At 40.5% G+C, this 16079-nt stretch overlaps 1 long non-coding RNA gene across 4 annotated transcripts in view; it reads right to left on the bottom strand.

Annotated features, from left to right (window-relative positions):
• Positions 1-16079, bottom strand: part of LOC131826775 (uncharacterized) — a 165185-nt gene that overhangs the window by 61179 nt on the left and 87927 nt on the right. The window contains exon 5 of one of the 4 annotated variants that reach the window (XR_009351737.1): positions 13898-15981. The exons of 1 other annotated variant lie outside the window; for it this stretch is intronic. This is a non-coding gene — a long non-coding RNA (uncharacterized LOC131826775). Of the gene's footprint in view, positions 1-13897; positions 15982-16079 lie in introns of those variants that run through there. 2 more of the 4 variants (XR_009351736.1, XR_009351738.1) reach the window with 2 other exon arrangements.

The raw sequence follows: 16079 nt of genomic DNA, 5'->3' as shown, positions 1-16079 counted from the left end.
TTAGACTGCCTAAGAAGACATGCTATAATCTCTGTAGTAACTACTTTAAAAAAATGACAGGATGTATAACTAACAATTCAGGGAAAACATGCTATAATGAAAAATGTTCGATTAATCCAAAGGAAGGCAAAAATGGGAGAAAAGGACATATCTAACAGGTGGGTCAAACAGAAAACAAATAATAAGATGGTAGCTACAAACCCAAGTATTTCAGCAATAACATCAAATACAAATGGACGAAATATGCCAATTAAAACAGTGTCAGAATGGATTTTTTCTAACTATGTGTTTACAAAGAGATATACCTTATATATAAAATGCTTAGCATGATGCCTGGCATATGGTGTCCCTGAAAAGGAGCTGGTGGTAGAAGCTGTAATTAATATGATTGTGAGTGTAATTACCAGTTTCCTGAGGAACCAGGATGAAAGCCTGTCAGAAGATGTATAAAGGGGGATGTGGCTAGTTCGCAATTGTGCCAATTATTGGTCCACAGAATAGACATTAAAAGTTCTCTCCATGAAGGCACAATATGAGTTGAAACCAATATTACATGATTTGCCTTAAAAAAAAAAAACTCCCTTATTAAGATAAGGTATTACATCAATAGAATTTACACTGTGTTCAAACAACTGACTTATACATAATAAGAATTTAGAGGAAGTTCATTATCGCATGGTGACCATTTACAGATTTTAATTACTTCATCAAAACAAGAAGTCTCTTTTTTTCATATTTAGCTAACTTTAAAGCACTCAGAGGCTGACATGGTATTAGTTCAAAGTAAACTACTGCTCCAGATATTTGAGTCCAATTTTATAATCCAATATTAATGCTTCAAAGGTAATTACATGATTGCTAAATAGTCTTTCCCCAATGCAAATTTAACTTTAATTACAAAAAGTTTTTAATTTTTTTCTTTAGGGAACTTTAGAATTAAATGTTTAAACATTTGAGAAGAGAGTCTTATTTTTTATTTTGGAAAACTTCACTAACAGGCAACCTACAGAAAAATTGCATGAATAAAATGAGGAAACTGCTTGAAGTGATTCTTCAATTTCTAACGTTTGCTATATATTCTCTCTCCCTACGTGTGTGGGGAGACACACACACACACACACACACAAATACGTGCATGCATGTGTAGTAGTTGTTACTCTGCTGAGCCTTTTGAGAATAAAGTACAGACATCATCACTATTTACCCCTAAACATCTCAGTTTTATCTCCTAAAAACAAGGAAATTTTCTTACGTGTCCACAATGTGATTATCAAATTCAGGAAATTTAAACTTGATGCACTAATATTGTATACTGCACATATAGTATATTTGAAAATTGCTAACAGAATAGATCTTAAAAGTTCTCATCACAAGAAAATAAATTGTAAGTATGTGTGGTAAAAATGAGACTTATTGTGGTGGTCATTTTATAAGATATAAAAATACCAAATCACTATGTTGTACACCTAAAGCTGGTACAATGTTACATGCAAAATTGTAACTTCAATTTTTAAATAACTTAGTTTAAAAATTGATATAGTACCATTAACTAACAGAATTGATATTTAAATTTTTGAAATCTAGCTCATATGTGATATCTTCAGGGAAACATTTACTGTCTCCCCTTCCTTCCTGATCATTTTACTGGTTCTATAATTTTAGTGTCATGTGTCATAGTCCAGTTAATTTCCTTTCCATCTTCTCTCCTATCAGACCATGACATGCTGAAGGCCAGAAACTAGGTTTACCTATTTATGTGTCCCCAGTGCCTAGTACAGTGCCAAGGACTAGCAGACACTTGTAAAATATTTTCTGAGTGAATGAAATGAATGCATTACATATATTGGTTTGCTTTTTTGTTTCTTTACCCAAAGCACTTTATCACTGATGTATGTTTAGTTTGTAGACAACTTAAATATTGTATTCCTTGTCTGTTACATTAATTAGACATACTACATGATTGTACACTCACCATAGAATTTCAGTCTGTTTATTTATTTTTAGTTAAAAATCCTTCCAACCTCTGCTCAATCTACCTGCTACTGCCATAAAACCAGCTACATTCTTAAACTAATATTTTTTGAAGGCATGTGAAGGGTAAGAACACATCCTTGGGGCACCTGGGTGGCTCAGTGGGTTAAAGCCTCTGCTTTCGGCTCGGGTCATGATCCCAGGGTCCTGAGATCAAGTCCCGCATCAGGCTCTCTGCTTCGGCAGGGAGCCTGCTTCCTCCTCTCTCTCTGCCTGTCTGCCTCTCTGCCTACTTGTGATCTCTGTCTGTTGAATAAATAAATATAATCTTTAAAAAAAAAAACACACGCTCATAAGTACTACAGAACCCATCATTACGAAACAAGCAAACAAAAAGAGGTCAGAATTAATATTGAGGTATTTTAGGCTTCAAATTCTAAATAATTCTTCCTCCCCTATCCATTTCACATAGTCAGAAATGGGATTGGAGAAGGCACTGGAAAAGGAGGGAAGAGGAGAAAAGGGTGCTACAGTTTAGTAATAACAGCTGGACTGTGTGTCAACATAGACATCATTTAGAAGAGAGCAGGCCCGACTATGTATGAGAAAAGAGAAAAGAAATATTAAATAGTGGCTTCCATTTACCTCCAGAGCTTCTGGATCTAAAGATTCTGTCAAGGAACCTTCATCGAACGACGTCTACCGTCCAGTTCTCTGTTATGTTTCGTAATGTATCTTGTCTTATATTCGCAACAAACACACAGCATCACTGCCATTATCATCCCATTCTATAAACAGAAGAGGTTTAGAGATGCTACCTGACTTGCAGGCAGCCACACGGCTATCGTAGCCTTTTACTGAGTCTAAGTCCACTTGATCACTCACCATTATTTTATGTTCCCCTAAGAAAGAAAAAATGCTGAAAGTTAAACTACGACAATATGTAAAAATGTTCTTGATTTTAGAGTACGTCTTCGTTTCAGACAAGTTAAAAAATGGGTCTTCAAATTGGTTAAAGAGGACAAGTGGTGGAGCTGGGACTTGAACATTGGTCTGTTCCTCCTTTGAGCTCAGTGCAAAGCAAGCACCTACCTCGCTGAAGTCAGAGAGAAACCAGAGTTTGGATCCGGGCAGATTAATGGGTACTGCTGATTCCAAAGGCTGAGTGGCTTTGAAGAAAAAGTGACATTTTTGACCATCCACCTGGATGAGAAGGATCAGGTTTTGCCTCCCCTAGGGGAAGATGAGCTTCCACGCCTAACAGTTGAAAGGTTTGAAAGGAGATCTAGGGAAAGGCACACGGGAGAGAGATTATTTTCTCACCACAACACGACGGACAGCTGCAGGCAATGGATCTAGCACCTGAAGGCCTTGACACAGAAAGGTGCAGAGTCTCACCCAGGAGTGCGATGCATCAGGGCAGAATTTAAATTAAATGTGGAGCTTCTCACTCCCAGGCCTGTATGGGTCCACTTTGGCATGCTGCTTTCCCTGCACAACTGTGATTCTTGCTGAATAATTGAAGCCCAGGCTTTGTCCATATCAGGAATATTACTGTTTGATTTTGTGGTCCCAAAGGGAGAGCTGCAAACAGCTGATGCCTCTGCTGGTACTGAAATTGCTGCAGAATGTGGGAATTTTTCTTGTTTTCTACTGGAAAAATCTCTAGGCATATTGCACTTGAGAAGCAGGGGCTTCGTAATGTTTAAAAAACAGTGCAGGGGTATATGGGTTGGAATGGCAAGAGGCTGGTGAGGTGCTTTTCTGTAAGACAAAATTGCATCTGAGCAATATATCATTAAAAAAAATTTTAATTATAAATGGAATAACCTAGTCCCTAAAGAATAGAGAAAATGCAGAATAAATTCCTGATAATGGAAAGATGTGAATTCTAATTTGCATACCTACCAGGGTAATACTGTTCACATACAAGGGCTATAAAAACAAGCTCCAGGGTGCCTGGGTGGCTCAGTGGGTTGAGCCTCTGCCTTCAGCTCTGGTCATGATTTCGGGGTCCTGGGATCGCATCCTGAGTCTAGCTCTCTGCTAGGCGGGGAGTCTGCTTCCCTCTCTCTCTCTGCCTACTTGTGATCTCTCTCTGTGTGTCAAATAAATAAATAAACAAATCTTTAAAAAAAAAAAAAAAAAAACAAGCTCCATGCCCCTCATCTCACTCCAAGAAAAAGAAAAGAAAAAACCACAAAGGCTGTTACAAAAGATAACTTCTCCAAATAGATATCTCCAGATGTGAATTCACAAATGAAGAACACTGGGTGTAGTACCATTATATGAGTAAGACCCATGATCTCAGCCCAACAAATTCCCGCATGGGTCACAGAGCGGAGGGCAGTGTCAAGTCCAACAGGAGAGACTGTGGTCTTTGCCACCTATATCTGCAAACTCCCCTCCAAAAGGGTTAGTAGTTATTTCTCACATCAAATATCGATGCTTGTTATCCTATTAAAAAATTTTGAAACAGAGGCACAGAAAGATTCAATGACTTGCCTTAACAAAAACACAAACACTTGAGTTCATCAAAATTGCCAGTTTGAGGCAACAGAATATAAGCAAAACATTTCTTCATATTTGATGATGAAGAGCTTGAAGAGAAAATAGAATTCTAGACCCAAACTTATAAAAAGGCACAAGAGTCTGAGATCCCCCAAAGCCAAGACAAAGGTTTTCATTCACACTTGCCTTTTTTTTTTTTTAAGATTTTATTTATTTATTTGACAGACAGAGATCACAAGTAGGCAGAGAGGCAGACAGAGAGAGAGGAGGAAGCAGGCTCCCCACAGAGCAGAGAGCCTGATTCAGGGCTCGATCCCAAGACCCTGAGATCATGATCTGAGCTGAAGGCAGAGACTTTAACCCACTGAGCCACCCAGGCGCCCCCACACTTGTCTTTTTACTATCTCATTGCCATAGATAAAGTACAGAATTACATATAAACCTTGCCTATCTGACAAAAATAAACAAACAAAAAAAGGATGGCTTAGTTTATCTTCTAAAAGAGAGTAGCAGGGCACCTGGGTAGCTCTGTCATGATCTCAGGATCATGGGATCTAGTGGGGCCCCTCATTAGGCTCCCTCCTCCAAGGGAAGCCCTCCCCACTCCCCCTGCTTGTGTTCCTTCTCTCTCTGTCTCTCTCTCCGTCAAATAAATTAATAAAATCTTAAAAAAATAAAAGAGAGTAGGTACATGGAGTGAGTAAAGGTGAAAATTAGTGAGGAATTTGTTTGAGGGCTGAAGCAAATGAAAAAACAAGTGTAAAGATTCTGCAACTGCCTGATGTTATGCTTTCTATTAAGGGAGGAGACCTGACTTTAAATTCCATCTCTATCATTTCTAGCCGTATGAAGCCTGGCAACTCACTTGCCCACTCTGTACCTTAGCATCCTCACTGTGTGGCGGAGGGAAAAATGCCCAGGGCACATTCTTGCGGAGAGAGAAAAGGCAGTAGCAAAACATCCGCACATCGCGCCTGCTGCACTCAATGAAAGTGAGTTGAACATTAATCTGGGAGCCAAAAAGAAATGTATTTTGTAGACAGCAAAGCAGTCAGAGAGGCAGCTTTGAATAAGAGTCCTTTATCTCAAAATATTGTCGGCAGGAAAAACTCTTCCTCATTTGCTGGCTGGCAAAGAATGAGTAACTTGAAGGCAAAGGCTACTTTTATTTTATTTTATTTTATTTTATTTTATTTCATTTCATTTCATTGGAGTATGTGCCTGTTTTTCATCTGAATTTTGGTTTGGGTCTGGTTTTTATTTTTGTTGGTTGGTTGGTTTGGTTTCATTTTTCTGGTGTGTGTGTGGGGCCTACCACATATTAGGTGCCCAGTATTTGTTGAATGTAATTTTAAAAGGGAGGAATTTGGTCAGGGTGCTTGTCTTCCCTGTGATATATTGTATTCCCAGGATTTATTACAATGCCATGCATATATTATATTTTCAATGAATATTTGTTGTATGTCCAAGTATTAGCTTTTATTTTTTTTTAAAGATTTTATTATTTATTTGACAGCAGAGAGAGATCACAAGTAGGCAGAGAAGCAGGCAGAGAGAGAAGGGGAAGCAGTCTCCCTGCTGAGCAGAGAGCCCGATGTGGGACTCGATCCCAGGACCCAGAGATCATGACCTGAGCCAAAGGCAGCGGCTTAACCCACTGAGCCACCCAGGCACCCCAGTATTAGCTTTTAAAATAAGAACTTTTCAAGGTTTTTTTTCCCTATTACATTTTTATATTACCTTTCTGAATTCCATTTTCACTACCAGGGCCCTCTTCCATTATACCAGTTATGACCTCTCTGTAGTGAAATACAAAATCCAGACCCTAACTGACTCTCAGTACTTTCTAAAACTTTATTGTCATACCAATATTACCAAACTGTCCATAACAATATATTTCATCCAGCTGTCTCCCTATTTGTCTCTCAAGTCTTTTCACCGTAACAACCCACCTCCCTGAGCTCCTACCATATTATGCAACCAGTCCCATAAAAGTTCCAAGAGCATCTGAGTCCTCCCAACCTCTTGACCCAGGTCCACAAATTAAATTTATGTTTCCTCTCCCAGAATCCATCTGCACACTTAAATAACAAAAATGCCACATAGCAGAGAGGAAAAAGGAACTCCCACCTTTAATGATGCCTCAGTCACAAGAGAGGTTATCAGAATTCTCTGAACCTAAAGGGAATGAGTCTTCCTTCCATGAGGAAATGGAGCACACCAGAGAAAAGCAATCACAGGTCACTTACTAGCTGGGACTCTGGACAAGTTACTGAAATGCTCTCTGTCTCAAGTTCCTCATCTTAAAATCAAGATAATAGTACCCTCCTCATAAGGTTCTTATGAGGATAAAGTGAGGGTTATCTTTTAAGACACTTAAGAGAAGACATTCAATAAGTTCTATTAAGTATCTGGTTTCTTTCAAAATATGTCAAAGGCTTCTAATCAATGATAAAGTGGTTAAAAAAAAAAAAAAAGTCTTGGCAGTTGCCTCCTAAGCCACAACAGTCACAACAGCACATAAACAATGCTCACAAGAATAAACACATACCTAAGTCATTCCGTAGATGCAGGGGATCAAGGCAGAGACAAAGCCTGTCCAAGCTCACATGTTGCATGAGGCAGAGACAAGGATACTAAACATCCCTCATCCTGTGACTAAATGGATAGCTTCTGCCACTTTACCAGTGACAACTATGGTCCCATTTTAATCCCCCTCCTCCCCTGGATAAAACACTACCGGGTTATCCAGTCATCAGGCTACCACTACCCACCCAACACTGGCTTCTGTTTCTTTAAATGCTCCTTTAAATGCTTCTGTTTCTTTAAATGCTTCTTTAAATTATATAGGCTCAAGCCTATATCCTACAATAAGGCCTTCCAAGTGGTTCTTAGCAATTTGCCCTAAAGTTCCCTGAGGGACATCATCCCTGATGGCAGCAAATAAGCAAACCTAACTTAGGTTTGGCTCTAGGTGTGTTCCTGGGGTTCTCTGTCTGGTGGACCATAGAGTATGTGTTCTTCTTGTTGTTTTGTTTTTTAGGTAGGCTCCATGCCCAACGTGGGCCTTGAACTCACAACCTTGAGGTCGAGTCTCATGCTCTACTAACTGAGCCAGCCAGGTGCCCCATAGTGGACCGCAGAATAACGCTCCTAACAACAACAAAACCAATTGCTCTTACTTATTGAGTGTTTGCTCTGAGCCAGAGACCTTCCAAAGTTGCTATACATGTGTTAACTTTGAATCCTCACAACAATCTGTGTTCCTGCCTAGAGAAAAGTAAAATAACGTAAGGAAGCAGAGAAGTCAGGATTCAAACCCGGTCTGTCTGACAGCTGATGCTCTCCGTCCCTGCATTCTCCTGCTTCCCTGAAGAGAGGGCAGGCAGTTGTCTAGGCAGGCTTGATATCCTGTCTCTTAAGTTGGAATGGAGCCCAGCACACTCCAATTCTGTTTGATTATTTCTGAGCTCATGTTTATTGTCAAAGGGATAAGAAAGAGAAAAAGGAAATGCATCATCGCTTCAAATGGAGTACAGTTTCACATTGCATTTGCAAATACATAAGCTTGAAAATGGGGCTATTGGTCTTGAGTTTGGAGCTTACAGGCACCTGGGTGGCCCTGTTGGTTAAGCATCCGACTCTTGATTTTGGCTCAGATCATGATCTCAGGGTCTTGTGAGTGAGCCCCACATTGGACTCCACACTGAACGTGGAGCCTGCTTAAGATCTTCTCTCTCCCTCTTCCTCTGCACCCCCTTCCATGCGCACGGGCATGCTCTCTCTCAAATTAATTAATTAGTTAACTAATTTGGATCCTTGAACAGCTTCTCAGATGAGGAAGCAGGATAGAATAGAGGAAGGAGACAGGGTGGACTGTGAGATCTAGGAGCGCTGAGTTCAGTCTGACTAACACCTTTCTAATAATGTGGACTTTAGGTGAGTTACTTAACACCTCCCTTCCCCACCCCTCGTGGAAAATGGGAAATATCGGTACCTGCAAAGAGGGAACTGTAAAAAGGCCCCCAAAGGGCCCTTTTTGTGGTCTCTGAGAGTCACAGAAGCCAGCAAGATTAGGAATGAGGCAGGAAAGGGAAGGCAAGGAGAAAGCAGCCATTTTAAAATGAGGTAAGATCTTGCCCGAGATACTGTGCCTCCTCATCCTAGAAGCCAACAGCACAGAGAAACAAATTAATAATGTTCTAGTTTCAGGACACTCTAATTTTTAGGAACTATAAGAATTCAAACCCAGAGGGGTTTCACTTCACACCCACTGGACAGGACATTTTCATCTCTGTGACGCTATAAATGGGCTTCTGAAAGAGAATGGGGAAATATATACATACATATATATGTGTCTATCTGAAAAGAAAGCTCTAATTACTACCATAAATGAACAATTCCCTGTATTTGCCACAAATCTCTCTTTAATGAACTGCATCCTATTCATTAAATGAGAGGAAAAAAATATGAGGACAGGAAATGGGAAGGGGTGGGGTAGGGGGACTGGAGGGAGGGTGGCAGAAATCACTTTATTTCGAACAGGAGGCAGTGAGACACAAATACAATCAAAGGGGTTAATCTAATCCCTTTGTGAGGCACTGAGTCAGAGAACAAGACAAAAACAAACCTGTGATCTGGAACTTCCCAAGCCCCCACTCGGGGGGATTAATGAGGAGTACACGGCTGTGAAATTACGTGCCCTCTGAGTCAGGAAAATGGTCCTACTGGTGCATGACCTTGAAATGAGGGGACGCAAACTTCACCTGATCCACAATTACCAAGCCCTGGGAGGAGGGGCTCAGGGAGAAGAGAGAGGACGTGAGGCTGGGCAAATGTTCAGAATGTGAAAACCCACAAACCTCAACCAACCTGAGGCTTGAAGGGGGATCGAAACACAACATGAAATATTCAGAGGACTTTCAAAGGACGTTGGCATTTGTGTGGAAGCATGAGGAGGCAAGCCTGTCCTCTTTATTTACACGTAGTGGATATTTTGTGGCTGTTGTTATGGACTTAGCGATGTTTGTCTCTGTTCAATTTTCCCTTTGCAATGAAAAATTGTTGCGAGATGATTTCTAGTCTTAGCTGCTTTACATGACAGTATTATCAAGGATTCATCAAGAGGCCATCTGTCGAATTTATGAAAAAAATATGCAAAAACAAAACAGATGAAAAGGAAAGAGCAAGACAGACTGGTCCAGGGGAAGATAGATGTGGCAGCATGTGCCTCCGTGTGAAAATTACAGCATTTAAATGCTGCGGAATAAATTACCGTGCCGAAAACTTAGTGATGCTCTCCCACTGTAGACGCTGCCCTTACCATAAGAACATAATGAAATATATCACATATCGGATCACCCTTTCCTCAGACTATTACTATATTCTAATGAAAAATTAGGAGAGGAGAGACACATAAACCTCAAGTGGGAGGGATGAAAATGAGCCAGAGTGGATTTGCTCTAGTATCAAGCCATGAGAAGCTTCTCCAAAATGCACAGTCCATATGGAAATAAGAGCTTTGCCCCCCCCCCATTTATTAGGAAGTCAATAAAATAAATTACAGATTGTGTGAAAAACTGAAATAATATATATTAAAATGACAACGAGGCTGGCCAAGCTTACACCCAAATTAGATGGGCTGTAAAAACAATGTATTTCAGAAAGGAAATAGGAGGGGACATGAGGATACAGACGAATGACCAGAGCTGCGGTGTTGCCCCCTGTAGGCGAGACGCAGAACCACAACACACAATGTCCGCTTGCTCCTGAAGAAGGGCCCAGCAAGCAACTTCGCCAGATCTGAGCACTGTAGGGACAGACACCTAGCACAGCACAGCAAGGGGGCAGAGCACAGCAAGGGGGCAGCCCCCTTTGAAGTCCGTCTCCAGGCCCTAACTTTCCCACTGGCTTCCTCCTCCCCTGGGGGGGCCATTTCCCCTGCCCCTTCTAGAGTTTGACCAATAAGAAAGCTTCTATTTTAGTGCCTTAAGGAGATGGTTAGCAGTGCTGCTAAATAATGAACTAAATTATAAAGCTCCAAACACACAATAAAGATAATAGTTGGCATGGGCCCCTAAATTTCAAAGGAATGTGAGGAAAAAGCTAAGTCCTAACTCACCAAAAGCCAATGAGGGTAATGAGCCCACAGAGGAAAATGGTGAATTATAGGATTAGCCTACGTTAGTCAGTGCTGTGAGTAAATAATTTATAAACATGTAAATAAATAAAATACAAATAAATAAATAAATAAATAAACTAATTTAACCCTTGCACTAACCCTATGAGATAATTTACCATTTATTACCGTTCCTCATTTCACAGATGGAGAATTGAAGCACAGAGAGATGTAAGCATCCCATCCAAAAATCACACAGCTACGGTGCAGAGATTTGGGTTCAGAGCACGTGCTCCATTCCACCAAAATGTGATGCCTCCCTTTAGGAAGGCAGCAAAGGTACCTCATTTTTTTTGTTTGAAATGTTACAAATTCTTCAGTCAAGAACTGTAAGAAGGAAGATATCTCTATGAACTTAAGTTAGACCATATCACCCCTGAGACCATTACAAACCATAATCCTAAACAGCCCCAGCTCTCTCTCTCACTCTTTCTGATAAGTGGAGGCTACATATTGAGAAGTGTTCCCTTCTATTATGGGACTAAATGCAATAGAGTAATGATAATAAAGGTAAAGAAATTTTAAAAATAAAGGCCAAGAATACTGTGTCGACAAAAGATGACAGGTGAAAAAATAAGCCCACAGGTCTCGTATAAGGGAATTCCTTAGCACTAAATTCAGGATGCTCTCCACTTTTGCTACCCATACTGGGAAATCCTGAAACATTTTAGATCTATGATACAGGAGTTTATAAACACTTTATCAGTATAACCCGAAAGTCTTGATCTACAATGAACATCTGATTAAATATTTCACCTCTGAACCAGAAGCCATGTGTATTTATTAAATCAAAGACTTACAAGGGAGAAAATATGATTTTGAAAATGAAAAATAATTTCAGTATGCAAGTAGGCAAATAACACTATAGACCCCATATAAGACAATATTATCTGTGCTGATCCTGGTAAAACATTTAAGTTGAAGTTTTCTTCTATGTATACTTCCAACATAAACAGAAAGTTGACCAAATTTAATTCAGCACCTTATTTTCAACTTCACTTTCACCTTTTATGGAATTATGATTATCTGTAAATAAGCACTGGAGTATATCAATTCAGGAAGGTTTCTGGTTTCAACTGAGCTGTTACAGGTGGTTAACGAGACTAACCACTTCTTTTGAAAAACACCAATCAGGTCTTCCCATGGAAGCATCTCAGCCACAGCAAGGTTGGGTGACATCACGAGTCATCTGTTCCTCCCTTCTTTTACTCTCTTACAATGCCCTGCACAATAGACATTGGCAACACTTCCTAAACGTACAAAAACCAACTTTTATGTATTATTTTTCAAAATACAAGTATAGTGGGATCATACTCATTGGACATACTGACCCTCTAATACCTGCTACTAACAAGTCCTTTGGCTTAATAAATCAAAATATCTATACTGATATAAGTAGCTTAGACTCAGCCAGATCTTTCCAATGAGTGATTTAGCCTAGGACATAGCAAAACTACGTCCAGCCAGCCAGTAGCCTTAGACAAATTTGTAAGTGGCACAAAATATTTTATTTACCAGAAGTGTTTATCCAAACACTTTCACTCTTAGTTCTTCTGTCTCCTAAATCACCAGACCAGGAAGCACCCCAGTGGCCAAACACGAGCCGTGCATACACATCTTCATGAACAGGTATGGAGAGTCGGCCTCTGGCTGTCCAAGATCCCAGTACCTGGGATTACTCTCCATCCAGAAATCCATTGGTAACTTATATTTGATCAGTTTCTGTATGTGTGTAAGTGTAAGTTTGCTCATTGAACTGAAACCTGGCTTCCTTCACCTGTCCTTGACTCACAGTCCCTGATAGTTGCTCAAAAAGTATACAGTATACATGAATTCACACAGACATCACTCCACACAGCTATTCCTGAAATACTAGCTCTTCTTGCTCTTCCATTATTTCGATTTTTCTTTACTTCTGTCTCTACTTACCATTTACTTACACTCTTATTAAATGAGATTTATATTTTGATAGGCCTCCATCCAGATGTTTATTTGAAGCAGTTACTCATGGTGTTTTCCCCTCCGAAATGCCCTTGTATTTCTCATCCATCAACCCAGCTTCCTTTGGTCTCCTTTTAAACTAACCTCCTCCAGGAAGCATTCTTTGATTACCCTCACCCACAATGATCACTACTCTCTACTGTTGTATTTTTTTTTCTCACATGGAGAAGCTACTTATGTATTCTTTATACACAAGGCCTTAAACATCATTGTGTTTATTGGATTGAAGAAATGCCTTGATTTATTTTTGTAATTTATCTACTTAACTAAAATTCATTTATAACATTTGTAAGTTAATTAATTTATAACATTTCTCCTATGTGAATATAAAAGTAAACCATTCAGGGATACTATCCTTCAACTTATAGCAGGAAAAGATGTAACATAATAGGCATTTCAAACTTGATCTGTCCCAAATAAAACTCTTATTTTTTAATCCCAGAAACTCTCCCTCTCTCAGCATTCATTGTCTCTAAAAATGTCTCCATCATTCACCCAGTTTCTTAAGCAGGAAATCCTGGATCATCCTTGCCTTTACTCTCTCCTGCTGACTCACTACTGGCATTTCTGAACACCCTTGTTAGACCACCATCTGTAAAACGAGAAGAGCAATAATCACTAGCTTCAATTTTGGGGCAGGCTGCGATGCCTCTTTTGCATGTGAAGATTTTACACACACATACACACCCCAGAAAAATTCATAAAATGAAAAATAGTAATAGTGAGAACTAAACAGAGACTGAAGATAAGAACAGTTTCCAAAATATTCTAAGTTACTGTATTTCATGGGGAGGGGGGTATTTTTATAGAATATACTTCAAATATTGAAGCATCTGCATTAATCTCCTATATAATCCTGCATATAATCTCCTATAATTATATCCAAAAAATGTAGATATAACAACCCTGCATGAGGCTAAACATGTGTCGGTCCTATCTTAGTTTAACAATAATATTTTATGATCGTATTGTAGTTTATAATGGCTTTCATGCCGCTCATGTCATTTCTCCCTTACTATAGCACCATGACAACTATGACTGCATTTTACAGACAGATGTGCTGGTTAACTTGCCCAAGGTCACTTAGTGTGTCATTGCTGAAATTCATCTAAGAACCTCAGTTTCCCAATGCCTGGTACAGTGCTCATGCTATTAGAACTTTCTCTGAGCAATCCTTACCCTATGAAATCAGTAGAAGATCCCAAACATGTATGTATTCACACACATGCACTAGACATGTGTGCACCTACACACATACATGTGCACACACATACACACACACATATACTCCCATACTGAGTTTCTTTTTACTTTTAAAGATTTATTTATTCATTTTAGAGAGGAGAAGGGAGGAGCGAAGGAAGAGAGAGAGAGGGGATCCCAAGAAGACTCCCCACCGAACACAGAGCCCAGTGTGGAACTTGATCCCATGACCCTGAGATCATGACCTAAGCTGAAAGCAAGAGTCAGACGCTCAACGACCAAGCCCACCCAAGTGCCCCCACTGAGCTTCTTTATGGTCACCAAAGAGTCAGGCTCTTTCAGGAGGCCCACAACCACCGATGAATTCAGTGATTTGCCTGCCTCGCTCCCTAATAACAAGGGTATTTCATGAGAAAGCTAAAAGGTATCACCTAAGACCCCGTTAACACACATTAAATTAGTTTCCCAGTGCACGACGCCACCCCACAGTGGAGTCATTGACACCAATAAAGGAGGCTGCCCAGCGTCCTCAGCCGGGCTCCTGGAGGAGAGAGATCTCAGCCTCAGGCGGAGCAGCTCGTGACGCCAGAGCTGTAAGGCAAACATCCTAAAGAGCAGTCCTGGCCCCGGGTTGTACTTGGGTCCATTTTGTTCCTTTTAAAGCTACTGCCTTTAATAGAACAAATCTCTTTTGATCTGTGCCTGCTCAGCATGTGGAAAGAAGATGAGAGAGTTTGTGTTATCTTAGTTTAATAACTGTTACACCAAATAAACACTATGCACAGCACTCAGCCTTGTAGAATCGGAAAATAAATCATCACCAAAAAGCTTATTTTACAAACCCACAAATCATCAGAAATATAAATGCTTTCCTTTCTATTCCCATGTTTTAATAAAGACTCCCCCCTCTTTTTTTTTTCAGACTCACTCAATTACAATATCACTATCAGTTCACATTACAGGTCAGAGATACGGCGCTTAATGTATGTAGAGCCAGTCCTCCTCTCCTAATAACCTGTCATTCCGGGGATTTGAATGTCAGAACACAGCCTGCCGCGGTAATGCTAGTCGGCAGCCCGATGATGAAAACTTTGGACAAATCATGAAGAACATTCCAGATCCACATCGTCGGAAGGTTACCGGGGAGAGCCTTTCATTCTGCTTTGACCCCTTGATCTGACAAGTGACACCTACAAAATGAACAGCTCTCCAACTTAAATTGTTTAACTGTAGCCTGATCAGTTTTATTATCTTGCTAATCCGGATATCAGCCGTTTCATCAGAATGGAAGATATGCATATCATGAATTATTTTGACACGGGGACCTTTTAATTTTTGCCAGCAATATTTCACTGCCCCAATCAGGGCCTGCAGTCACTGGTGCTGTTCGCCTCCTGGGATGTCAGAGGACAGCGCACTCCTGACAGCACCAAATCATCCGGGAGCTGGAACGAGCCTTCGCTGCAATTATTATTGTCTTCCGTAGTCATGCATTTCATTACGGCGCAGGCAGCCAGGGCCTTGGGGTTCAGGACAGCCTTCTCCAGGAAGCTCTGCCATTTTATGGGCTTGCGGAGCTCTGGGGTGTGATTTCCCCTCTCCTTCCCCTCAGTAGACAAGGCGAGGTGAATTTCTAATAAAAACAAAACACGAGGCCGGCACTGCAGGAAGAGCAAGCTCAGTACAGGACATTAAGCAGCAGTGAGGCAGTGTGAATGGCCCACTTGAAGTTTATGAAAGCAGTGGTTAATCAGCAATATGGTTTGCTACAGAGAGAAATAAAGAACAGTTTATCGGGGCAGGGTGGAGGGGCAACGCTCCTTTCTAAATTGCAAAGTGCTCAGAACGCTTTCTTAAAGAAAACTCCCTTTTCCCTTAGATGTGTTTCTTAATTTCTCTCTCCCCTGTGGACCATTTTCTCCTTTTGAATTTCCATCCTAAGAGGATCCAGCCCCCACTCAAAGCCTGGTCCGCATGGTCTGCATCACCGACCTGTGCTTTGGCACTGTGCCATCATCCGCACGGAACAGCCTCTAGAAACACGCTGTCATCTTTACTCTGAGGTGATTACAGAACCTGTCGCTCATCAAAACTCAAGGCACCTTCTTTCTAAGTACCTGTGGGAGAAAGTTTGTTCTAGTCTCACAAACAACTGATCCATGTTTACCTTGAGGGCACTGGGAATTATATACTTTATTACACTTCCTTTTCTTGA

Source organism: Mustela lutreola, chromosome 3 (assembly GCF_030435805.1).
Source record: "Mustela lutreola isolate mMusLut2 chromosome 3, mMusLut2.pri, whole genome shotgun sequence".
Classification (NCBI taxonomy): Eukaryota; Metazoa; Chordata; class Mammalia; order Carnivora; family Mustelidae; genus Mustela; species Mustela lutreola.
Note: the sequence above shows the minus strand (reverse complement) of the source record. Positions and strands in the feature narration are given on the sequence as shown.